The 27,922-nt window shown below is 42.2% G+C and overlaps 2 long non-coding RNA genes across 2 annotated transcripts in view; one reads left to right on the top strand and one right to left on the bottom strand.

Annotated features, from left to right (window-relative positions):
• The window catches only part of LOC309378028, a 520,733-nt gene that overhangs the window by 389,742 nt on the left and 103,069 nt on the right, over positions 1–27,922 (bottom strand). The gene's annotated exons all lie outside the window — the stretch shown is intronic.
• On the top strand, positions 321–27,717 carry LOC309378027. Its single transcript, XR_014171797.1, has 3 exons — positions 321–425; positions 26,965–27,058; positions 27,581–27,717. It is a non-coding gene; the product is annotated as an uncharacterized lncRNA (long non-coding RNA).

Below are 27,922 nucleotides of genomic sequence, written 5' to 3'. Positions count from 1 at the left end.
AGTTTATCAACATCTCCTAACAGGATTAACACCAGTGCAGAGTCCAGTCCTATCATGTTTCTTATCAGAGATTTAGGCAGATAATCTAGTTAGATCTTCAGCTAGTTTGTGGCATTTGGGACGTCATAATCACCAAAGTCTCTTCCTCCCACCCCCCCACCATAATTTAAATATATAGCTCACAGGGCACAATTAAATATTAAACATAAAGCTCTCAGGGCAAAATGTGGCCAAGCAACTTCCTTACGAAAATGCTACAGGGTTCTGTCTTCTGTGTTGCCATTCACCCAGTCTGATTGGTGGAACTTCTTGGTAGGTAACCAGTTTCAGAGTCTGCAAAGCCAGTTTGCTTCCAAATGCGGAAAGCCAATCACTGACATATCACAAATGAGGCTTTTTGACTTATCAGATTTCCCCCAGAAAAGGTAAATATAAATTAAATGGGGGGAGGGTACTATAGGTTGGCATTTTGATGACAACAACTTTGTTTTGATGTTGCTGCAAAGAACTTGTAGGCATAAGAAGTACCCATTCCACAATAAGCACATATCTGGTAGCACCCCCAGTCTAACAGAACAAACAAATAGGAATCCTAGTATTTGCTTCATAATGAGACAAGATAAACCCATCAAAATTCTTCACAGAAGTTGTGTTTGGATAACGTTTGTGTGAAAAATTGAAGTAAAACATAACTATGCATGAGCTCTAGTTAGTGCGTGAAGGGGTTAAGACCAGAGAGGTCTATTCCTTGACTCAGGTCTATTCCTTGACTGAGGGCAAAATGTGGCCAAGCAACTTCCTTACGAAAATGCTACAGGGTTCTGTCTTCTGTGTTGCCATTCACCCAATCTGATTGGTGGAACTTCTTCTTGGTAGGTAACCAGTTTCAGAGTCTGCAAAGCCAGTTTGCTTCCAAATGCGGAAAGCCAATCACTCCCCTCTCCTACATGAGGGAGGAAGTGCAGCTGCTTCTGTTTCCTTTCCTCGCCATGTAATCCACCAGGATGAACTTGGATCAAGTTCCGACCACATGTTTAAAACTACTGTATATGCTGTGTTCTGCACCCAAAAGTAATCTACCTGTGCTCTTCTTGCTGCTGGATGGAATAACACATGTGGTCTGTTCATTGCAAGAAGGGGGGGAGGGGAGAAAGAGCTTTAAAGATGGTAAACGGTATAAGAGTTTAACACCCTATATTCCATGCCTTCCTTCTGCTCAATTCTGAAAATGTTTTTAACTCTGCTGGGGGCTCTCTCCCGCTGGAGAGTGTGCAAAGCCCCATGTTTTGAATCTAGGTGCCCACCCAATTCTTTTGTTAATTACCCACGCTTGGGTCAGATATATTTCCCACCACCTACAGTTTGAACTATCCCTATTAGGCTCTGCCCCAGTTCTTCAACTTGCTCTCTTGACTCCAACCCTGACCCATAATACTGGCTCCACCCGGTCTCCAGCTTATCCCTTTGGGAGTGGGGGCAGTATATTTAATTCAATGCTAGCAAACCTATTATTTATTAGGCGGGCCCTTGCTAACCCTGAAAATTGCTGCATCATCCTACCATCAAATGATTGCCATACAAATTCTTATTAACAATTATTGCACTAAATCATCCTCTTCCCTCCCACCTGCAGCTTGCAGTTGTGGTGGATTTGCCATAGTTAGTGCCCAGAAGCAGAACGAGACTAGCAAGGGGCTGGTGGTGCCTGACAGGGATATTAGCAAAATAGTGCTGGCCAAAATAACCCCCAATCTAGTAGTGGGGGCAGAGGTGCTTTTCAGGGAAGTCATCATGACTGGTTTTGTTTTTAAATTGGAGAATCCCTACCAAAGGACACACTAATTCCATGGAACACGGGTAAAAAGCATAGACCTAGAGAAGAGCTGCATAAGAAAAGTAAAAGTCACAACTACAATCCCAAGCAGAATTTATTTAAAAATTCATAACTAATGGGATATCAGACATGGTTTTGCTGAGCTCTTTCTTTTTTTGCACACAAAAAACAGAACTTACTTCTTAGCTGGTAAATCTCCTGACTAACATTCTAGGCTTCTCCTGTTCAGATTAGCTGCCTTGCATATGAAAAGGGCGGGTTTCACAGATTCCTTAAAGTGCACACTTTTACACAAGAAAATGTGAGTTTACATTTCCTGGGAAATGGTATCCAAATGACTCAAAACCAGGACAAAATTATATATAGCTTTTACAGCACAGGCTCATGGAGCCTTATATAAAAACAAATCCTTTTTATAGGATTGGCAACAAAAATACAGAATAATATTTTGCTTGTTTTCCTTTTTCTTTTCTTATTTCTCTTCCCCCCTGCCCCAGATTAGGAAATATCCTGCTTTGGGAATCCAAAAAGCTAGTGAGTCACATTTTTAGTGTTTTCAGAAAAATAAAAATGAAATTAAAAGGTCTATATTTTCAAAGGCATAGAGAAACATAATCTTTATAGAAGATCATAAACAGGTACTCTGTTAATTACTGGTGAACTTTGTCTAAAGAAAAACTAACATTTCTAAAGTGCTGCTTGCGGATCTTGTGCAGGTTTTTATACAAAGTGTTGTGGTGACTAATGAAAAACAAATGATTTTTCCTGAGAAGTTTTGCTACTGAAGCATGTGGAGGCAATATTGGTGTCTTGCATTTGCAGCTGTCGTTGTTCTGCAACTGACTCTCAATCCAAGGGAGATGTTACACTAAACACATGTCATTCACTGCAAACAGCAGCTCTGCCAGTTCACCTCATTTTCTGATGCCGCTGTGTTCAGAATGCTGCCTTTAAAGATAAGTTTGAAGCTTCAGCGCAAGCAAACTGTGGCTGCTCAGGTATGGGGGGGAGGGAGAGAGATCGGAAAAGGTGAAACCTGTGTAGTACCAGTGCCAGATATATGTTTAAGCTAAGCAATCTATAGCTTAGGGCCCCACTCTCTTGGGGGCTCCCAAAAAAAATTAAAGGAAAAAAACCTGGATGTACATTTCCAAAATATAAGATAAAAAACAAATAAAATGAAACCTACATCCAGCAACAGTGTTTTGTGTTGTGTAGGCTCCTTTGATGTAAGTCGTGGGCCCCGCCTGCTCCCTCAAATATCACTGGTTTGCTCATTTCTATATATAGGGTGCCTCCATTCTGCATGGACTGGCTGCATGACAACATGTGCCAATGGCTTTAGATACCTATTAGGTCCATAAATAGGCTGCTGCTGCTGCTTGCGTGAGTGTTGGGAAGACCGCTCCCTCTCCTGCCAACTCCATCCGGCCGAGGGGGCGGGGCCTGCACTACCATTACAGTTTAGAGGCCTGAGCAGCTACCGGCAGCAATGGACAAAATGGTTTTAAATGTTTTAATCGCTTTTAATTTGCAGCACTTTAAATGGTGGTTGTTGTTTTTTAGAATATTATATTATTTCATTATTTTATTTTTGCTTGGGGTGGGATAAGCACTGAGTCAGCACTATTGTTCCTTGCTTTGTTTTGTTTTGTTTTGTTCTGTTTTGTTTTATTATTATTATTATTCTGTTAAATTATTATATTGTTTGTATTTTGCCTTTTAAGGGGAAGGGTCATGGCTGCCTGGGAGTGGGCCTCAGCCAATAGATTGGGTGGGGCAGGTTCCACAGGGGGGGATGTATTGGGACACCCGATCTCAGTGATCACGGGCAGGAGGAGGAGTTATGCTAAGACCAGACCATGTCATTACCGAGGAGGCAGGTTTAGCCGTTGTTTGAGGACTATCCCTGCCTCCAGGTCTGGTCCTGACCGGAAGGATACAGTAATCAGCAAGGGAAACCCACATGACCTGAAAGTGTTGCTGTGCAATGCCAGGTCAATGATGAATAAAACCACTGCCATCCACGACCTGATTGTGGATGGAGGATTTGACCTGGCATGTGTGACAGAGACCTGGTTGGATGAAGCAGATGGGCCTGTCCTTGCCGCTGCTTGCCCACCAGGTTTCTCTTACGCACAGCAACCCAGGTCATGTGGGCGGGGAGGGGGGGGGTTGCAGTGATTTTTAGGAAGTCATTAGTCTGCACCAGGCGTCCTATTGGGAAGACCCAGTTTTCTGAGTGCATGTTCTGGAAGTTGGGCAATAGGGGCAGTACAGGATTCCTACTAGTGTACCGACCTCCCCGCTGCACCAAGGATTCCCTGCCCGAGCTGCTTCAGGTCGTGGCGGATATGCTCCTGGAGACACCTAGCTTGGTTGTCCTGGGGGATTTTAACATCCATGCCGACACGACCTTACAAGGGGCCGCTCGGGACTTCGTGGAAAGCATGGCCTCCATGGGGCTGTCCCTGAATAAGTCTGGCCCAACTCATAGCCACGGACATGCCTTAGACTTGGTGTTTACCTCTACGGATGTTGGTGATCTGACATTAACTAAAAGCGAAACAAAAGAAGTGCCATGGTCAGATCACTTCCTGGTGCAACTGGACTTCTCCGCAACCCTTCCCCTCCGCAGGGAGGTGGGACCGATTTGGATGGTCCGCCCCCGCCACTTAATGGATCCAATTGGCTTCCAGAGAGTGGTAGGGGATGCTTTATCCCAAGTTGATGGCCTTTCAGCTGATTCCCTGGTGGCACGCTGGAATGCGGAGCTAACCAGGGCAATTGACTGTCTGGCTCCGAAGCGCCCTCTCCGATTGCATGGAGCCCGGACAGCCCCGTGGTTTTCCCCGGAGCTGAGGGTGATGAAACAATCGTTGAGACGGCTAGAGCGCCGGTGGCGGAAAACTCATTCTGAATCAGACCGGACACGGGTTAGAGCTCAACGTCGAGCATACCAAGTGGCAATGGCGACGGCGAAGAGGGCCTTCTTCGCCGCCTCCATTGCATCTGCAGAAAACAGCAGCAGGAGACTTTTTCAGGTGGTTCGCAGTTTATCGGAACCACCTGTACCACCGGGGCCTGGTAGGGACCCCAAGATCTCCTGCAATGCTTTTGCAAATTTTTTTGCAGATAAAATCGCTCAGATTCAGAAGGAGGTAGACTCCACCGTGGGAGCAGGGCCAGGGCGGGAGAGTGCTAGAGTTCTGTCTGGTCCTGTTATATGGGATCAATTCCAATCTGTTACCTCCGAGGATGTGGACAGGCTGCTTGGACGAGTGAAACCGACCACCTGTCTCCTTGATCCTTGCCCATCCTGGCTGATAAAAGCGAGCCGGGAAGCGCTGGGCGATGGGCTCTGCGGGGTGGTGAATGCTTCCCTCTGTGAGGGAGCCTTCCCAGACCCGCTGAAAGAGGCGGTCATTAAACCGCTTCTTAAAAAAACATCTTTAGACCCGGCCAATTTGGCCAACTATCGCCCAGTCTCAAATCTGCCATTCTTGGGCAAGGTGATTGAGCGGGTGGTTGCTGAACAACTCCAAGCACGCCTGGAGGAAACGGACCATTTGGATCCCTTCCAATCGGGATTCAGGCCTCACGATGGGACTGAAACTGCCTTGGTCGCGCTGGTTGATGATCTCCGGCGGGCTAGGGACAAAGGGGAGAGCTGTTTCCTAGTTCTGCTGGATCTCTCAGCGGCCTTTGACACCATCGACCATAACATCCTTCTGGACCGTCTAGAGGGGCTGGGAGCTGGGGGCACTGTCATACAGTGGTTCCGCTCCTTCCTCCTGGGCCGTGTCCAGAAAGTGGTGGTGGGGGGTGAGTTCAGACCCCTGGGCTCTCACTTGTGGGGTGCCTCAGGGTTCTGTCCTCTCCCCCATGCTTTTTAATATCTATATGAAGCCGCTGGGAGAGATCATCAGGGGGTTTGGACTGGGTGTTCATCAGTATGCAGATGACACCCAGCTCTACCTCTCCTTTAAATCAGAACCAGTGAAGGCGGTGAAGGTCCTGTTTGAGTGCCTGGAGGCGGTTGGAGGTTGGATGGCGGCTAACAGATTGGGGTTGAATCCTGACAAGACAGAAGTACTGTTTTTGGGGGACAGGAGGCGGGCAGGTGTGGAGGATTCCCTGGTCCTGAATGGGGTAACTGTGCCCCTGAAGGACCAGGTGCGCAGCCTGGGAGTCATTTTGGACTCACAGCTGTCCATGGAGGCACAGGTTAACTCTGTGTCCAGGGCAGCTGTCTACCAGCTCCACCTGGTACGCAGGCTAAGACCCTACCTCCCCGCGGACTGTCTCGCCAGAGTGGTGCATGCTCTAGTTATCTCACGCTTGGACTACTGCAACGCGCTCTACGTGGGGCTACCTTTGAAGGTGACCCGGAAACTGCAATTAATCCAGAATGCGGCAGCTAGACTGGTGACTGGGAGCGGCCGCCGGGACCACATAACACCGGTTCTGAGAGATCTGCACTGGCTCCCAGTACGTTTCCGAGCACGATTCAAAGTGTTGGTGCTGACCTTTAAAGCCCTAAACGGCCTCGGTCCTGTATACCTGAAGGAGCGTCTCCAACCCCATCGTTCAGCCCGGACACTGAGATCCAGCGCCGAGGGCCTTCTGGCGGTTCCCTCATTGCGAGAAGTGAGGCTACAGGGAACCAGACAGAGGGCCTTCTCAGTAGTGGCGCCCGCCCTGTGGAACGCCCTCCCATCAGATGTCAAAGTGATAAAGAATTACCTGACATTCAGAAAACATCTTAAGGCAGCCCTGTTCAGGGAAGTTTTTAATATGTAATGCTGTACTGTTTTTAACACTGATTGGGAGCCGCCCAGAGTGGCTGGGGAAACTCAGCCAGATGGGCGGGGTATAAATAAATTATTATTATTATTATTATTATTATTATTATTATTATTATTATTAATTAACATATAGCATATATTCAACACAAAAAAACCAGTGACAATTTGTTGTTGACAAAGGACAGCTGGACATGTAAAGGGCCCCATTACTTTCAGTATCTTAGGGCCTCATCAAACCTAAATCCGGCCCTGGTAGTACCACTTGCCTTGGCAGCCAGAGTATACTTGGGACCAGTTTAAAGTGATGGTGTTGATCTTTAAAGCCCTAAACAGTTTGGGGCAGAGTTAGCTTCACCTTCACCTATAGCAGATGGCTCACCTGTGAGATTTACTTCTGAGGTCTTTCTTCTTTGTCCATGTCTGAGAGCTAACAGCCACCAGGGAGAAGAATTTTTGTTTGCCAGTTACTTACTTACTGGCAGCTTGCTATATTTGAGTCTGAATTATTGTTTCAGTTTTCAAAACTATGTGATTTGATATATTAGTATTATATTTATTTTGGCCCCTTTAAAAGTTTCTAATAGGCTTTGTATTGTTTCTATTTGCTTTGGGACATTTTCTCTGGAAAAGCAGTTCATAAATTTATTAAATAATAGATAAAAATCTATGCATTTGTCCCACACATTGTTGCATGGGACAACATTCTTCTGAAAAAAATCTTTTTAAGAGGCGGTATATAAATTTATTAAATAAATAGATAAATTATGAGGCACACAGATGGTGCTTTGTGGAAAAATCAAGGAGATGAACCTTATAGCACATGTAATTTGTAGAGTAAAGAAAATAAAAATTAAGCTGCTATTCAAATCAAGCCTCCTTCCAATTACTGCTTTCCTGTCTGTCAGGTACAATTATTCTCACCTTTGACATGACCAGAGCTTCTAAGAGCAATATTAGTTTTTCCCTGTCTGCAGTCTATGAAGTGCTGCAAAGCCACTTTGAAATGAGTGCAAAATAAATGAATGCATGCAGGAAGAGAAAACTTACTCAGCTTGAAAGTATCTTCTTATGTTGTCATTTTGAGGCAACTCAAAGTTCAGGAGCACTTGACAAGTGGTAAAATGTATTAGACACACCATGCATGTTGCTTCCTTTGTGAAGAGTGAAAAATTATCTGGAATACAAGGAAGCTGCTGAGCTGGCTTTTTCACCATATGAGAAAGCAAAACCTGGGCAAAATTATACAGGTTGTGAAGGAAAGTTTGACATCCTGCCATCAAAGCTATAGGTATCTGTTGATGCTTCTGCAGTGCTGTCCATTCAATTTTGTCAGGCAATCAAATGGGAACAATTTATCAGAAGTTCTTTTACACAATCCCTATTGAAGTGAATGTGCCCTGCATCTAGATTTCAGTGGTGTACTTACACATCAATTAATTTAAATAAGGAGAATTATATCCAATATCTATCATTATGGATCAAATATATCATTTTTGGCTGAAAAATTGATTGGTCAAGTGACACGAGGACTTTGGTTTAACTAGTCTTTTGGACATTCCATGTTTTATTTGCAACATACCATATTTTTCCATGTATAAGACGGGTTTTTAACCAAAAAAATTAGGTTTAAAAAATGGGATTCGTCTTATACACGGGTAGTGTTTTCTTAATTTGGAGTCCCCAAAAATAGGGGGCATCTTATACCAGGGGGTGTCTTATACATGGAAAAATACGGTAATTCTCCTGAGCAGCTACCTATAATAATACAACTTGGTACACATACTTGGAGCACAATCTTACATTTCAGGTGCAGATACAGGTTTGATCCTTACACCTCCTTTCAAAACTGGGGAGAAAAATTAACATACATTGAAATGCAATGTCTGTCTTGAAGTTTGAAAAAAGAGACTAAAAGCTGGCAAGCACTTTCAAGACACAATTCCATATGTTAGGTTTGAGTCACAGCTTAGCCATCACACCTACTGTTAAGAGAGCTGGAAAAGATGTAAGAAGATTCACTGCAATATCCAATATTTTAATACACAACAGCAAATATTATTATATTATATTATTTCACAAATAATACCGTATTTAGAACAAATCAGCAAAGCCTAAGTCCAATGTTTACTGAGAAAATGAAGTGCATTCTGAAATTTCTCCCACTGAAATTGATAGGTGTTAAAGAAAACTTGTTGAAGTATTAACATCCAAGAAAGGTTTTTAAATATTCTATATATGAAATAATCACACAATGTTGAACAAAGCCTTGGGGTTTTCTTTATGTGAGAGAGAGTGAGTGTAAACGTAATATTGAATAGTCAGAATGCATAATAGGAAGAGTACGTGAGCAAAATCCTGACCACTAAGTCATGTTATCTTTCAGAAGTCAAAATGCAAAGCTCAGGCTAATTTTTATTGTAAGGGGAATAGTTTTCATTTCTGCCAATATATTCTGCTGATAAATTCTGAATTGCTCAAAGTCAATAACCTGAAGATTTAGAGATTGGACCTTAAGTGGGAATATATAGAGAAACAAGTGCTGGCATAAATTAATAAATGAACATGATATCCCTTTCAACTGATGTCTCGATTGGGCTGGCCTGTGTGAGGTTGCAAAGTTCCAGTGTGTGAGGCTCAGGATATAGAGAGGGACATTAGCAAGTCATTAAGGAAATGACTGGAGAGCAGTCTATGACAAACAGCCAACATCAGCTCATTTGCATTGCTGAGGGCTTCAAGCAGGATGCTACCTGCAGTCAGGGCTGACTTGGATCACAAGGCAATCATTTGTACATATACAGACTAGAGAATTCCTCATGCTACTGTTGTTATTCGAATGATAATGCTGTATAAAGGGCACGGGAACATCTGTGATAATGGTTCTGAGAATGTAATGAAGAAGGACCAGGGAGCTGTTGTGGTGCAGAACAGGAAAACTGCTAATGTAAATGAGAAACCAGCTGAGGCGCTTGGAGTGATTTTCAAACTGTGTTCTGAGAAGCCCCAGGGTTTCTTGGAAGCGAGTCAGGAGTTCCTCTACGTATTTTTCCTTTAAGAAATAATGTTATGTATCACGTTTGCATATGATCCTCCTTTCAAACATCTGTGTATCACTCTGATCTTCGTCCTGGCCATCTTCTAAGGAACTCACAGCAACAACAATCCTCTGAGGTAGATTAGGTAAAGACAGCGACTGAGCCAAGGTCAGCCAGAGAGTTTCATAACTGAGAGCCTAATGGTGTGTTATGTTAATGGTGTGATTAAGTGGGAGGGGTGACTGGAGCTTTTTCCTATCACTAGTTGTGCGATTATTGTTGACAACCCCTGCCTCCAGCCTGCAACGGGGTATTTAACCGTGTGTGTGTGCACATGTGTGCGCACATATACTATGAATGCTAATCACACTATTAACATAACAGGTACATCAGCCCTGAGTGGGGATTCCAAGGGAAGTTTCCCAGTCCATAGATGTGATCATTCTACACATCTGGGGAGCTCAAAGCTGAAACTGGTCCCACAAGAAATCCTGGATTCTGGCACTGAGTTCTTCAGCCAGAGCTGCAAAAAGTGCAGAGTCAAGAGCAGGGGTCAGCAACCTAAGGCCTGTGGGCCGGAAGCGTCCCGTAGAGGTCGTTTGACTGGCCCACAACTCGCCCCCAAACCAAGCCCCCTGCTCATGTGCTGCGCTAAACCGGCGCAGCGAGGTGTGGGGACGGCTCCAGAAATCACATCTACGCACGCGCAGAAGCCGGAAATCGCAGGCACGCACACTATCCGGTCCATGGAGCGATATCCGCATGACTGATCTGGCCCAGGCAAGATAAACCTTGCTGACCCCTGGTCAAGAGCACCCCAAAGTCGAGAGGCTTTATCCATGAAACATGTAGCCAGTTGGTCACAGCAGGTCTTCAAATGCTCCTGAAGTATCTCCCCCACAGGGGAAGATGATGAGCTCTAAACCATCCAAAATAACTCTTCTGGCTGGCTATTGGAGGGTGCCATGGAAGCTGCAAAATGAGCTTTCTTTGCAGCCTGCAGTGCCAATGGTAAGTATGCTCAGAGCAAGACTTGTGGCCCTTGTGCTGCAGTCTTTGCCGCTTTATGCATATGTGGACATATTTTTATCCTGCCTCTCTGTTGCAGAAAGTGAGCTCCAAGCAGCTAACAATGAAATTATAAAACCCAACAAAAGGTCATGCTATTGGAAATGAGAGAAAATAGTAGAAAGTAAATACAAAACAGAATACTGTCCAGTTCAGGTTGGTCCTTAGCACAGATGAGAGAATTCTCTTCAGACAATAGTGTTCTATAACCATATAACAAGAACTGTATATTGTAAGTTCTTATACATCAGAGTGTACAAATTATAATGATCAAGGGCGGAATGTTGCTCTGTGATGAATGTTCTGTCTGTGCAAGCATTCCAGCTCGCCAGATGGAATAAGCTCCACTATTTCCCCACCCCACTGTTCCAAGGCTTTGCTTGATCCCCATAAACCAATTTTGGAGGGTGCAGGGGAGGACAGTTGGGGGGGGAGCCCCATTGCACAGGCAGAAGTCCTTGTGCAAGGCTTCCACTGATGAAGCTCATCAGGTGAAGCCCGCCCCAGATCTCTACAGGCTAGCTAAGTCACACATTATATACACTGACACCGTGTGAGCTATTTCTGACCTGCTCCCGACACCTGTGTCCTGTTTCCAAAAGACAAGCAGTGGCAAGAGAAAGGCTGTTGCCTGCTGTTGGAAATGCTAGCATCCACTCCGTATCTGCCAGCATCACTCCATATCCCTGATCCAGGCGACAGTGGCAACACAGCAGCAGATGCAACCACCATCCTCCCACAGCTCCAAGGCTCTGACCTCAACCTTCTTGCCCTATTTCTCTCCCGCTTCTAGTGTAATTGTGTGTGAGGTGCTCCATGCACTGCTCAGGAATCTTCTAGTGGCAGCAGGTAGCAGGGCTAGTGACTGGCCACTGTGGGCAGTCCTCTAAATCATAACTAGCTAGTCACACCAGACTCTTGGACTTAGCTCACAGCCATATGTGTAGTAGACCTTCAGACCTTCACCACAGAATTCTCCTTACTGTATTTCTCTGATTTGCCATTAAGAGGGGGTGGGGAACAAGACTGGCCTTGGGGTAATTTGCAAATTAGGAACACACAATGTTCTGCTGTAATCTCACAGATGGTTTTTCTGTTACATTGTAAATGGATACTCCCCTGTCTCCCAATTTATAATCATGTATTCCAACCAGTTCCACAGACCTTCCTTATCTGTTTTCTGATTTCCTTTTGTCATCATCCTCTGGAGGCCAGTAAGCATCTCGTAACTGTTTCACAGGTTCCTTCCCTGCGCGATCAGTTGCCTTTCCTGTAGCAGTTCGATAGCCATGTCTCTCCTCTCGCTGGGATTAATGGGCTTCCTCGCCCCTATAGCACTGTATCCCCTGGTGTCCTTTTGAACCTCTATTTTCCATAAACTGTGTCCCAGAATTTTAATGTCCGACTCTGTTTCCTGATGTAGGTAAATCAACCAATTATATCATATTTCATGTCTTGCAGTTTTATGTTTTGTTAACCTGTATTTAGGATGTCTGCCTGGGAAATGAAGTTTGCTTTCTTTCTTTCTTCTTTCTTTTCATCAATGCAACATCCCTACTCCTAAATATTGTTCTTGCTCTTTTTACAGAGTAAATGCTTGGCCTTGCGAAATTATGTGTTAATCAATTGTAGAAGCTTTTGGACAACAGGAGCCACAGCAGAAATCGTCAAGAGTCTTTACTGCCCCTAACAACACAGTTTGGAATATGAGGAGTTTCAGTGTGCCACAGCTAAATCTCTCTCACACAGCTCCCCTCAAAGCCAGCTAACTCAGGCTGGTCTGAAGAACACTCTTTCATCCTACCCTTGATGCCTAAAGGCATTTGCCCATCTTTTCCTGGTCTTTCTTTACTGGCACCTCCCTGGGATGCAGTTACTATTCTGTAATTTGGCAGAATTCATCCACTCAAGAAGCTAAATCAGCCCTACAAAGTTCATCCACTTCTGCCCAAAATGGAAATGTTATAGGTGGTTCCCTTTAAAAACAAAACCAAGCAAACGAGGTGCCCAGCAAATCCCCCTGTAATGTGCCAGGCCTTATCTACTCTGAGGGAGCTGCTGTGCCTGCAAATTTTAACTACTTCTGTTACAACAAAAAAGAAGTTATGGGTGTTTTGCTTTTCCCATTATGAAGTGGGGGTGGGAGGAGGAACAAAGCTTCATTATTCTGAAACAGGCTCAGACCTTGAGCTGAACTGGAGAGCCTTTTGCCTCGGCTGTTTTCAGAAGCAGCTAAGTGGGATCGGAACGGAATCTTCCCGCCAGTGCAGACCCCTCTAGTATCCATCCAAGGCAATTCATATTAATTTGTAATTTCTTACCTGTGCTGAATTATTGTGAACTAATAACTTACTGATTTAAACATGTTGTTGAATTATTGCAATTTATGACATTCACACCTCTGTTTCGTATACAAAATGGCAGAAGGGCCTCCTGAGGCAATTCATTGTCATATTGTGCAGAAAGGACTTTTTCAAATCCAGACATTTCTAGCTCACTTAAAGAGAAAGTTGTTAAGTGTTGAAATTCCAAAGAGAAAACCCAGGTACCCAGCCATTATTAAAGTGGTTGACTACATCATTCTTTCTAGTAATTGCTGTTATTTAAAAGAGCCTTGGAGCTGCCTCTCAATGTCAAACCATTTTTCCAAGATATTGACAAATGGGAGTAATATTATTTGAGGTCATAGCTCCTGTCAAAATGAGTACCACATGTCCAAGGTTAAAATAGTAATTCAGAATTTGTTCTGCATGCACCCATTTTACTTGTCATATTTTAATGCCAGGGTAAACCAGGGACTAATCCTGCAATTATAATTAGCCAAGTGCGTAAATCTACTTCAAAGAAATATGTGCTCCCAGTCTACCCATTATAAGCCAGATCTGAAATAGTATCAGTAAAGAGAACCACATCTTATTTACAAGCCATTGCCTCAGGGGGCAAAACTCTTCCCTCAGGAGCTGATATTCTTTCTTGTGTACTCTCTCTTTCTTATGCATTTTGTGTACAAGTACTCAGCCATTTTCTGTTGACTAGTCTTGACGTCTGGACCTCAGGTTGGCAACTATTTTTTAACTATATTTTCAACTGAGGGAGAAATTCACAATGAAGCAGCAGCGCTGAAGAGCCAACTGACTCCCATATATCCTATGGAGGAGAAAAAGGCAAATCTTCCCAGTGTATATATTCAGAGAAACTTTGGCAAAAGCCCCCACCCCACGCGCGCCTTTGTTATAGGAGTACATGATTGCTCCTGTAGTTAAGGTGAGTAGCAAAAATATGCTTTCATCAATATATGCCTCAAACTTCTTTAGCTTTTAAAAATAGCATCCGTTGGGCTAATAACTTGACCTTTAGCATACATAATATACCTACAAAAGTGCCAAATTTCAAGCTGCCACAGATAAGAAAAGGTCATAGATACCACAAGTTAAAAGTTCTGAAAATTGTCACTTTGGTCCCCTTTTTCCAGTTTTTATGGAAGCATATCATATATCTCTTTCCAGTCTTGGTAAAAACCACTGGCATAATTTATTCAGGCTTGTTGGTTTGGCGAAGTTCTGGTCAGTGGTTCAAAAGTAGTTAAAGTCTCCTGCCCCCTTTGAGGGCTCATCCAGACTTCCTTTTGCAATGAAGCAGTGGGAAAGCTCTTTAATTCCCCCATCACCAACACCTCCCCCATCCATACACTTTTAATTTTTTTAAAGGCTACAACGTATCTTGCTTGAAAACCTCCCACATTAAAATTACTGAGCTGAAATAAATGCAATATGCCACTGGCCCCTTCTCTTCTGAATGTGCTTTGTATTCGCATCCTGGAACACTCCGTCCCTGTAATTTCTGAGAGATTATAAATCTATATTCCACATTAAAACTGCCTGCATTCCTCCAGACGATCCTGCCTCACAGCTCTCAATGGCTTGGCTTTTGCTGAGGAGAATCAGGCCCTATCAGCAGAGTCAAAGGCGATTACATAGCCTCACAGACATTTTGAATTTCTGTGGCTCAATTAAGCATGTACAGCACGCCACAGCCACTGAGGCTCTGTTTATTCAGTGAAAGTGCCCTGTAATTTATTTTAAATAATCCATATTTAACAAATAAAGAGGTCTTTGATGGCCCATTGCTGCAGGCATCCATTTAAATGCTCCATCTTGACGGTCTGTTTTGCTGGTTTAAGTTAAATACCTGACAAAAGCGATTCAGTTTTTTGTGGGGGGAATCAGACCTTGTATGTGTGGTATTTATTTTCCTTTACACCAGTAATCAGTTAGTATTTCTTTTTCTTCCAGCCGATTAGCCATTAGAATGATTAATGTTTTTTGGTTATGATAATAACAAATTGTGACAGCCTGCTATTTCTTTGTGTAGCGCTAATGAGGAATCGTGTTGGACCTGTTGCATGTGCACTGAAAATTAAATTTAGATGCTTATGCCTGAAACAAAAAATCTTTTCTTCCCAAAGTGCCACAGATTTAAAGACCTCCCTCCTTCTTTTTCTCTGTTTCTCTTGAGCAGCTCAGAATACATTTGTTCCTCAAAGGACCCGGTGCAGCTAGTTTATCGGCCATTATCAAATACTGCGGTCTAAGTCCCTAGAAAATGGCATTGCTTTTGTTAAACTGGAAAATTCCCAAGATAGGTTTTCTCTCCTTATGATGAACAACAGTCATTAAACCACGCCTGGGGGAATGGAAGGGGGAGAAAACCAGCACAAGGCTAAGTTTTCACAAGAGAGGCAATGGATTTCCTTTGGTTAGACAATTGACTTTTCAGAGTTTCAGGAGAAATACAGTTCTGACAACCATAATTGTCTTGCTTGTCTGGCAGCCAAATCATTTAGCTCTATCTTCTCTTCTCCAAATAATAAGATTTGCAAATGACACCAAACTGGGAGGGGTAGCTAACAGAAGACAAAATTGGGATTCAAAATGACCTTAATGTATTGGAGAACTGGGCTAAAACTAACAAAATGAATTTCAGTAGGGACAACTGTAAGGTTCTTCACTTTGGCAGGAAGAACCAGCTGCACAAATATAAGATGAGGGACCAGGGACCTGGCTTGAAAAGGATCTAGGGGTCTTAGTAGACCACAAGCTCCACGTGAGTCAACAGTGTGATAAAGCAGCAAAAAAAGTGAATGCTATTCTAGGCTGCGTCAACAGAAGTCTAGTGTTCGAATCAAGGGAGGTAAGAATAAAGGAGATTAATACTAAACATCAAGAAGAACTTTCTGACGGCATGAGCTGTTTGACAGTGGAACAGACTCCCACAGGAGGTTGTGGACTCTCCTTCCTTGGAGTTTGGAACTGGAGGTTGGATGGCCATCGATCATGGATGCTTTAGCTGAGATTCCTGCATAACAGGGGGTTGGACTAGATGACCCTTGAGGTCCCTTCCAACTCTACAATTCTATGATTCTATAATTCTATGAAACATGTGAGTGAAACAAACCTACTTGCAGCTTCCTGCAAGGCCCAGCAGGGATCGAACCAGTTCTGTATTTCCCGCTTTACCATGACAAATGTTCAAGTTCTGGACCAGGAATCCTTCTGGTCTGTGAATCTGGTAATTCCATCTGCAAAACTCTTAAGGTTTACTGCACTCCCTCAGTCTAGGTTACTTGATTTTGAAAGCATTCAGTTCTGCCTATCACCTGCTCTGACCCATTTACTTGCTACCAATATCATAGTCTGAGTATTTGACTCTTCCAAAAGTCTTTGCAGCTACATCCAGAACATAATTGAATTCTTGTACTTGGGTGGAAGTTGAATTATAACAGAAATATTATAATGAAGCTGCTTTACTTTTGGTGGATATTTTCAGCTCCATGATCACTGAAAAGCCACTGTCTAAATCATTCAATGTGAGCAAAACTGGATTCTTTTTTGCATCTCAAACATGCCAGATGATGAGTGGATTGTGACAAGCAAAATGGCAGTTTCTGCTTGTGGTAAACTGCTGAGAGTTACCACAAACTTGGCTTTACAACAAGCAGGTTTAAAGCCAGTTGTCTTAAGCAGAGCCACCAAATGCCTCAATCCTTTCTTCCATTGAAATAAATGGGAATTATTAGGATACAGATTTATTTATTGCCATTCTATCATCACACACCACTCTGCACAATGGCTTCAGAGTGTGAGAGCTAGCTCCTTTCAGTGAGGTTGGAAGGGAAGAGTGGAAAGAAAGTAAGTTAGAGGTGAAGTCAATGGTGCTGGTTGACTAAGCACAAGGAACGAAGCAACAGAGTTTCCTTCTTGTTTCCTCTATTTCAGCTTCAAAGCCCTTTCCCCACACGGGTTGAACTGGGGGTGGCGACTGTGCAGAGCCATAATAATAACAACAACAACAACAACAATAATAACAATATCATAATTATTGCATTTCTTCCACTGCACACAGGTACACTACATTTGTTGCGTCTATGTACATTTCTAATACAATTTTATATAATTGTGAGACTTCATGTCAGGATTAAGGGCAGCTCAGTATTCTGTGTACAGCATGCAACAAACAGATTTAAAATCACAAAACATGCAGCAAAGTGAAGTGTGGAAACATAGGCTGTTAGACCTTTAATATATGCCCTTCTAATCTCCTTCCAAAGTTCCCCTCTTCCCCTAACATAGAAAAAGACCACACATTTGGGAAGTTTAGAATGGTTCACTTACAAACTCTCCAAAAGTCAGATTCATGTGCTTTCCCATACAGCAGCCAGCAGACACAGGCAGTAAAATATGGCTTCATTACAGTGCTGAAAGTTCCCAAATTATTGGTATAGGATCACAAGAAAGACTTGAAGGGCCATGTGGTCTCAGACTGGAGAGAATCAAAGGATTGTCCTTCCTAAGGTGAACTAAGCCTGGCAGGAAAGCTTACTCTATGGCATTAACCCCTTCATGCATTAATTTAAGCATGTTGGTTATATGAGACTGGTTATCCCACAACTTCACCTAACACTGCTATGACTGCATGTCCCAGGAGATCAGTTGTGGTGAAAGTAATCATGTCAGGGAAGCTGGTCTTTAGAGGAATTCCACCCAAGCTTGAAATAATAACCCATTGAAAGATGACTTGGAAAAACCATTGTTGTTTACTGAATATAAAACCACAAAATACATAATCAAAATAAAAACAACAACCCAATAACGCCTCCCCTCCCCCTGCCCAACCACATTTTAAAAGGACATAGGACAGGATGTCAATCATATCAAACAAAGTCCTGATTAAAAAGGAGCATTTTTTTCCTGGCACCTAAAGGTATATAATGAAGGCGCCAGGCGAACTTCCCTGGAGAGAGCATTCCACAGATGGGAAGCCACAGCAGAAAAGGCCAGTCCTAATGTTGCCACCCTCTGGACCTCTCAAGGAGGCAGCACACGAAGACGGGCCTCAGAAGATGATCTCGGGGTCTGAGTAACAGGTTGGGCCACTGGGCCCAAACTAACAAAATGAATTTCAGTAGGGACAAATGTAAAGTTCTACACATAGGCAGAAAGAACCAGCAGAGGTTGGATGGCCATCCATCTTGGATGCTTTAGTTCAGAGTCATATGAGCTGTGAAATATGCAGTTTGCTTGCTTGTTTGTTTTTATTTATTACAGCATTTATATGCCACCTTTCTGAGTGATTTACAGTAAAGGTAAAAGATCTGAAATGTAACTGACAAGACAGAAACAAGAAAACTCAAGCAGCAGAGAATGAAAATCAATAAAACAAAACTCTGAAGCAGTACCCAAAGCTGAGCAAATTCTAAAAGATTTTAAAAGCCACGCAAAATGGAAAGCACTGAAATGACCACAGAGTGCTTCAAATTTCATCTCAGCCATTACCCTGAGGCAAGCCCCCACCTCTGTTTCCTTTCCCCTCTGCATTATGCAGATATTAAAACTGACCTACTTTGCAGGACTGTTGTGCAGATTACTGAAATACAGTGGTACCTCGGGTTAAGTACTTAATTCGTTCTGGAGGTCCGTTCTTAATCTGAAACTGTTCTTAACCTGAAGCACCACTTTAGCTAATGGGGCCTCCTGCTGCCGCCGCGCGGCCGGAGCACAATTTGTGTTCTCATCCTGAAGCAAAGTTCTTAACCCAAGGCACCATTTCTGGGTTAGCGGAGTCTGTAACCTGTAGCGTCTGTAACCCAAGGTACTACTGTACTGCATGCAGCTTAAGGACTTGCAGTACTCAGAAGGCACTATATTAATACAGCATGCATATGGGATACACATACAGTGTGTATATTTATATATTTATATTTATCCCACTGTCCAGGGCTTGTCTTGTAACTTCTATCCATTAATAATAATAATAATAATAATAATAATAATAATAATAATAATAACAATGGAATTATATTGTTCTATAAGTTAGGTTTTGGGTTTCTCCAGTAATACAGCACTACATATTTTTTTTACTTAATCTCAAAATAAAGACTTGCAAATTCAAAGACATAGTGGAGCAGTTAACTTGACTCTTGACTTAGCCAGATGAGTAGCCAGTGTGTCCGTGAGGGAGAAGGCCTCTCTCCTCCACCCTCCATCTCCCTTGCTCTGTTGCTGCTAGCCATCTGTTGATAATTACTGTCCAGTCTCTGCTGAGAACTTGTGATATTTAATATTTCCTCACCACTTGAACAAATAAGCGATAATAACTGCAAGGTAGTTGACCACAGGAGTAGAAAGATGTATAGCATGAAAGAGTCAGTGTACACCTTGGTTTATGAAAACAACTTCGTTTTCTATTAAGGATTAGGGTAAATCCAGACCCTTGAGATCTGGGAGAATAGATGCATTGAGTTATACAATATCTCAGGGAAACAAGAGAGAAAGAGTTAAGCTTTTAAAACCACAAATATCAAAGGGATTTCAGAAAAGAGAATAAATATCCCTGTGTTTTTCCTCATGTCAATTTTTCATTTGTGCTGTCTTCAGTTCAGACTAAAAAGAATCTGCCAAATGTTTTGACATTCAGGTTTAAGAATCTTCCCATTAGATAACCATTATTTCTTTATCAGTTTAAAATCTTCCTATAAAACAAAACTGGAGTATATGGCAGTTTAAGGATAGGAAGAAGCAGCATTGCAAATGTGCTTTAAATATAAATGATATTAGATCACAAGAGTAAGACTCAGATCGCTGGGAAACTACCTTTATTGAAGGAAAAGAAAAGAAGGGGGGCATGTCTCTCCTGCATGCCTCCCCCTTTTTCATGTGCATGCTCAGGGAATCGGGCTTTTCCTGCAAAGCTGAAGTGAATCAATCTTATATTAAGCCAGGTTGCTTACTGAAGCAAAATGGTCTGATCCTGGTCCAACTGCACTGACTACCAATTAGTTTCCAGGCCCAATTCAAAGTGCTGGTTTTGACCTATAAAGCCTTAAACGGCTCAGGACCGCAATACGTCAAGGACCGCCTCTTTCCATATGAACCTACCCGGACCCTGAGATCATCTTCTGAGGCCCTTCTTCGTGTGCTGCCTCCTCAAGAGGTCTGGAGGTTGCAACACAAGAACAGGGCCTTCTCTGCAGTGGCTCCCCATCTGTGGCATGCTCTCCCCAGGGAGACTCACCAGGCGCCTTCATTAAACACCTTTAGGCACCAGGCAAAAATGTTCCTTTTTACCCAGGTCTTTGGTTGATTTGATTGACATCCTACACATTTTAAAAATGTGTTGTTTTTTTGCGGGGGGGGGGGGAGTGTTATTGGGTTGTTGTTTTTATTTTGATTATACATGTTGTGGTTTTATATTTTGATTTTGTTCTCATGCATGCCTAGGCAAATGTGTCCTTTTTTTTGCTTTTCAAAATATGGCAACCCTATTATATTCTAACTAAGAACTAATCTTTTTGCCTGGACATTCCCAAATTAACTGACTTTTATGCTGCAATCTGGGTGTTGTTGTACTGTTTTGCTTCACTGTAAAACGCCCTGAGATTTTCTTTTTTAATGAAAAATGGTCTGGAAATATTCTAAATAAATAATATTTTTACAACCCTTTGGTTTACAGAAGAGTTAAAGCACTTACAAATTCACCCATGGGATCTAGGTGTGGACATTGTAGATTAAGGTGTCTTCCTAAATATCTGCACCATGTACAGTATTAAGCAAGCTCTATAGTCTCACATAGGGAGATTTAAAAAACTGATGCAAGGCAGGCAGGCGCGCACACACACACACACACACACAAACAGCAGCAGCAGCAGAAATTGAAATTGGCAGGACTCATTTTGACAAATTGTGGGGTTATGGTGAAAATTATTTATTTATTTATTCATTCATATCTTTATTGGGATCACAGGCAGGCAGGGAAAGCTTTCTTTCCTGATACAAAACATAATTCCAAAGCTGCTGTTTGTGTTGGAGAGAAACTCTTCCATCAACACGGCCGTCCTCTGGTCCATCAGCAAGAGCTAGGCAAATAAGGGAAAATGCATGCACAGAATTGCACAATGAATTCTGGAGCAAAAATGGATATTGTTTAGGCAGTTAGGTTTTGCGATGCAGAATATAATGGCATGCTGATGACTTCCAAGAGCACACAAAGAACATGGTTTGCTAATTTGAAGCTGGCATTGAAACAATGCAAAAGATGTGGGACATTTGTTAAAGCAGGTATTAAGGGTTTTATGGTGGCTAATCTATATCGTGCCAAACACCAGAGAATATTTTAAGCAGCTGTCTCTAATTTTCCAATTTGCTCAAGCATCAGTTTGTTCGTCAGCCTGCAGTCAAATCTTAGTACATAGTTCCCAAAGGCCTGCACTAGCTTTAGATACCCAAGTTATCACTTGGATGGGCATTAAACCAGGCTTACAGCAATGCCCAGCGATGAAGTTTGCAGGCCCTCAGTTTGAGATATAATCAGCATTCAAGCAGACTTTTACTGTAATTCAGGCCTATAACTAGGGAAGGCCATATCATGCTGCTTCTGGTCTGTGTCAATTTTGCATGTGTATTCATAAATCCATTTAAAGAGAGAGAGAGAGAGAGAGAGAGAGAGAGAGAGAGAGAGAGAGAGAGAGAGAGACCCACAAATATTATATTTATACACATACCTAATACTCACCTAATGCATTTTTGTGTAATTTATCTCAATGTATACATTTCTAAAATATTTTATCCTAAAGAATGCACTTTTTTACACTTAAAAAGAAAAATCAAGATCTTTATTCCATAATTTAGAGAAATGCAAAATCTGAAGGATACTTACAGTATGTTCCAATCCAGGAGATGCAGATTAGGTGAGTTCATTTAAAAATGAGGATCAAGTGAAATCCCCCTCATCCCTTCCCTTTACCTGCAGCATAAGGTAAGACATATATTTATATTTTTTATTATTGAAGAGCCTGAAAATACAATGCACAGTCAAAGGATGTGGGAGAGAGGCCCTGTCCAATGGGCTTACAGTCTAGTTTACAGAATCAAGCAGCAGGAATCAAACAAAATACGGGGCGGAGTATCCAATTTCACCGCCTGAGGCAAAATGGTAATATGCCATCCCACCACCATTGAATCGTCCCTTACCTGGTCGTGCAGCGGTACTTGCAAAGAGGCAGCAGTGGTTTCTGGTGAGATCTTGTGTACTCTGCCAGATCTTGCAAGAATTTGGCAAGATCTCACTGGCAGCGGCAGGCGCCACACAAAGGGGCTTCTGCTGCCCAAGGTGGCTGCCTCATCCCACCCACAAGTGGGCCGGCCCTGACTAAACAGAGCACTGGAAGGAGAAGGCGGCCATAACTGGTTAGCAGGAGCCAGTCAGGAGACGATGGGTGCAGGGTTGCAGGAAGGTCAAGGCTGCCCAGGTGCACCAATGGATTCACTCTGGTACTCCACTGGTGCACCCAAATAGCCTGTGGCTCTCTGTTACCCTACCCTAGCATCAGATTAGAAAAAGTTCCCCCCGCATGTGACACAGTTGCCAAAGGCTACTTCTTATGCTACTTGTTCTGGGCAAAATTCTAGGCAAGCTGGATGCTTATTTCCGAACTATAGCATTAGAAACTTGACAGGTAGCGACTATATTCAGGTTCCTCCTGGTAGCAATGCCCTTTCATTAGGGTGTACACCCAGGGAATTTTTATTCACATTTTCCCCAGCTCCTTTGAAAATGGACAGACAGATCGCAATGGGGTTTTGAACAGGATTCATAGAATGTCAATCTTCAGGGGAGATCTTACAATACAGTGCGTTTTACACAACTCCTTCCCCTACACTGAAATATATACCAGGGGGCTAAGCTGGTGTTCAAACTGGAAATATTGAAAATGCAAATTGCCTTTCATTCTAATGTGTCAACATTCGTATCCCCTCACTTTCAAAATCCAAACGTGCTCTGCTCTGTGTACCACATTGCAATACCTCGTTTTCAACTAAGGTGTTGCACAGAAAGAAAACAAACTTAAAACTAAATAGGATGACCACCAAGCCAAATTCCTCACTTCAATTGTCCAGTACTCAAAGTCCAGTGAAAATAAGAATTTAGTACCGTAGACTTCATATTATTTTAACTTTTTATTGGCTACCATTATTGAATATTATATTAAAATGTTCTTTGAATCTACAGTGTGGGGGTCTTTGTAGAAGTGTGCTTTTGTTGTTCCTGATTCCTCCTTTCTTTACATAGATGTAAGAAAACTGCCTTGGGTTTCAGAGTTTTCAGTTTCTGTCCTTGTCAATGGGGAACCTTAAAATGGAGGTTGTTAGAGGCAAAAGGTTTGCTCGCGTTGTCTGAGGTGTTGGTTTTCATCCTTGCTTCCTCCGCCCGCTTGGAGAGCAACAAATATTAACTGCTACTGCAATACTTCATTAAACAAATATTTGTGTAAATCACAGTGTGAATATGCGAAGTGCTTTGATGGGCAAAGAGAAGTCATTCCCCATGTCCTTGTTTCTTGTTTTAAACACAGAGCTGAAGTGCTCTATACACTGACCTGAGCTTGGCACTCCTGCTGCTCCAGATCAGCTTGAGTCCCCCGTTCTTCCTTTTATTCATAATTGGTTTACAGCTGAAATACTGAGCAAAATGCAGACTTTCTGTTACAATGCAGCACTTCTTCTCATGTGCAAGCATTTAGGGTTGACACCTGGGGTTTTCATCCTGGGGTTCTGAAAGTGGCCTCTGACACGGAGGGCAAACTTTGCTCCACCTTCATGAGATCAGTCACTTACCGACCACGTTCTACTGGATGGAAGGACACTGCTGGAGTTAAAGTGTATACTGAGGCATGCAAAAAAATATATGTCTCAACCAAACTCCTGTTAACAGGCTTTTGGTAGGTGCTACATCATTGTTTTAAGTGACTTCTCTAGGTTTCAACACACTGACGTTTTTGACTGGCTTTATATGTGTGCATTTGCTATACACTGTTTTTTGAGGTATGGCTAAACATCTGCACAGGAAATACAGACAATGTCATGTCATGCATTGCTGCTTAGCTACAATTGTTTATATGGTGAGCTTCCAAGTCATTTTATAGCTTTCATGGTGCCTCCCCCCCCCCCCAGTGTTGCTGCATAGATTGGTGGAGTCTTTCACTTTCCTTTGAAGATGAAGAATATTCTGTTGTTGTCTTGGAGATCAGACTAAGCCTGCATATACAGGACACTTTATTCTAGAATCAAGGGAGACTGAGTTATTATTCTTTCTACCTGGTTCACACACATTCTAGAACTACCTCATATTTTTTGCCCCTGAAAAGTGCTTCTCAACACACTGGTTTCGTTCCAAAAATAAAGGCAAATTGCAATTTGCTTCTGCATTACCCTGTAGAGAACAGACGTAGGCATTCCCAGCAATGTCCATTATGTTGTGAGTGGGCATATACCAAAACCAAGAGAAGGTCTAACAAATGTGTCCTCTAATCAAAGGGAGGGTTTTCAAATACATGTCAATAAACCACAGCCACCCATCTGAAGACTGAAAGCAGTGTGGTGAGGAAGAGCACGAATGATGCCATGAGGCAAAAAAACTGCATTTTTGAGCTACAAATGGCTTAGGGAGTGCAGCCTTAGTACTGAACTGTGGCACTCAGAGCTTTCCTGTGGGAAACGTTAAAGGAAGCTGCAGCCTGTAAAACCCAGAAGAAATCCCCAAAAGTCATAGGACTCTGGTGGCTGGTGTGGTGAGTGAGACAGCATACTTTCAGTCACTGTGACAAGCAAGGACCTGCATTCTTTATTGAAAGAAGGGGACTTGATATGTATCTGAGTCTCCTCAAGAGCGTTGGCAGAGTAGCTAAATTGGAAGCCAAATCAAGTACAATAGTGGCTCTTGAAATTAAAACAAAGTCCAAATATTCAAAACAAAAATTTCCTTCCAGTAGCACCTTAAAGACCAACTAAGTTAGTTCTTGGTATGAGCTTTCGTGTGCATGCACACTTCTTCAGATACACTGAAACAGAAGTCACCAGACCCTTCTATATAGTGAGAAGGTGGGGAGAGGTATTACTCAGAAGGGTGGTGGGAATGGGTGATTGGCAGATAGCTGTGATGAGCCTGTTGACGACTCTTAACGACTGGCTCATCACAGGCTCATCACAGCTATCTGCCAATCACCCATTCCCACCACCCTTCTGAGTAATACCCCTCTGGTGACTTCTTAGTTGGTCTTTAAGGTGCTACTGGAAGGAATTTATTTTGTTTTGACTATGGCAGACCAACACGGCTACCTATCTGTAATCCAAATATTCAGAAGCTTTTACTTGCTTTTTTATAGTTAAAGAAGAATATATGCAACGTATTTACATTCACATGCTTATCCAAGCATGGGCTTAGTTTTTTCTTACTTGAAGATTTCAGCTTCTTCCTTCAGCATTCAAACAACAGAGTCTTTCTCTCTTCCCAGTCCTTGCACTCAGCCTTCTGCACATTACCCAGCTTGGTCATGCAGTTCCTTCTGAGAAGTTTCCACTTTCACCTTCCAGCAGACTCCTCCTTACTGCTTCTTCGGGAGAGCATCAACTTCTGGACTTCTTTCCCACACATACATTCACACAGAAACATTAGCACTCCCCTCGCCTATTGCGTATAGAGAGAACATAGAGAGAACATGCAAATAGCAGCTCCTGCAATAATCCTACTACCTATCCACACAAACATTCACTCTCTCAGGTTATGCCATGAGAGAATAAGATTTGTGAGAGAAGGATAAAATCCCAGAGGGGAAGGCTGCATTGTGATACGTTAGGAGAGTTCTCAAACAACAGCAGCAAGAATGCTGCTAGCCCAGAGATGGAAGGAAGGAGAAATACCAACAAAAGAAGAATGGCAGATGAAACTGATGGAGTATGCGGAGATGGCGAAACTGATGGAGAAGATCCAAAACCAGGAAGATCAAGTATTTTCTAAAGATTGGAGTAAATTTGTAATTTATTTAAAAGACCGCTGTAAACAGTTAAAATCTTTGGCAGGGATGTAATGGCACTTGTAATGTGGAATTATTTATGGTAATTATGGCTATATAATAGATGGATAATGGTAAAAGATGCAGCAAATAAAAGATGCAGCAAATATAAATTCAAACATGGAACCCATGGAGGGAAGGAGGGAGGTCCGAAGGTTCAAAAGGACCTTATATTTTAATGTTTGAAATGGTTATGTATTATATGTATAAAATTATAAAAAACCCAATAAAAATTATTTTAAAAATGAGAGTTCTCAAACAATTATCTTAACACAAATATATTTGCTATTGCTCTGAAGATCCATTAAAGATTTCGGAAATGTATATATGTATCCAGAGAAAAAATCCACCTTGTATTGTGGTGTTGTTTCAATTGGCAACATATCAAATCAGTAAAATAGGAAAGGCCCGCTGATAATAATTAACATCTTCATCAGTGCATGATAAAACAAAAATATCTGTACATCTATATCAGACTATTTCTGCACTATTCCAGCATTATAAATAATTATTAAGATGTCATCCTAGATGCTAAAACTACATTTTAAGTGAAGCTATTGCTATGGATTGCTTTTATTATTTTCATTACTAGTTAGTTGTTAGGAACTTAAATTTTCCAAATATGCAATCCACTTGGAAGTTCTCCTGCACAAAGCCCATCAAAATGAATGAGACCTCTGCAAGAGCATTTTAACTAATATGGCAATTCCTTATGGACATGATAGCTCCAAAGCTCACACAGGCTTGCTGGAACATCTGCTCTCTGCAGAGGTGCATGATCTCATGGCCGCTCTCTTTCCCAAAATGGTTTTGCAGGTTGCACTCTGCTTACCATCTGGTTCTGCTTCTCCATGTGCTGTGTTTTCAGAATGCCAAAGAAAACGCAGAAGTTAGCAGCTTAATAACAATGGTAAGTTGTGTTTTAGGCAGTTTGCCTAGTCCTAACACGACAGGGATGACAGAATATATCTACAAGCAATAAAAAATAAATAGCAACCTTTGTGACATATTAACTTTTCTTTTGATGGAACAGTCATAAAACCACAGTAAAGCACACTCAGCAACAATAACAGTGAACATTCAGCAGAACCCTTTTGTAAAAGGAACAATTGTTGCAACAATTCAAACTGCAATTCAAACTGCATAGTGGCTACTCTGAAATATAAGTTACATGGGCAGGAATGTTTGAAGTGTAGGAGCTGTCTCCAGCTAAGAGCTACTCTTAGTAGACCCACTGAAATGCATGGACCCAAGCTATTCATGTCTATTAATTTCTATGGATCTGTTCTCAGTATGACTAGCATTGAATGCAACTCTGTGTGTGTGTGTGTGTGTTTGTGTGTGTGTGTGTGTGTGTGTGTGTGATGGGATATCAGATGTGGAGGGGGGAATGGACTTGTTTAAAAAATAACTGTTTATTTTCTATGGGCAGCAGAAAGATCTCCTGTGAGAACTCCTTTAAAATTAATGGGAAACACAAAGAAGAACGTAAAGTTCTTGTGCCGATCCTATTTCCCAGAGTGCCATACTGCCCAGCAAATGAAAATGAAGCTTATATTATTTCACCCATTTTCTTTTTTTTCTTTTTTAAATAATATTTATTAACAGTTTAAAGATTACAAAAGGAAGAAAAAGAATTAAACAAGACAATACGATACATTACAAAAACAAAAACACTACATAAAACATTGAATTAACAAAACAAAACAATTAAAAACACATCCAATAATTTCAATATCTTATCTTTCATTCACTTGTTTCAGCAACCTCCTCA

The sequence above is a fragment of the Podarcis melisellensis genome, assembly GCF_964234715.1.
Source record: "Podarcis melisellensis genome assembly, chromosome: 9".
Classification (NCBI taxonomy): Eukaryota; Metazoa; Chordata; class Lepidosauria; order Squamata; family Lacertidae; genus Podarcis; species Podarcis melisellensis.
Note: the sequence above shows the minus strand (reverse complement) of the source record. Positions and strands in the feature narration are given on the sequence as shown.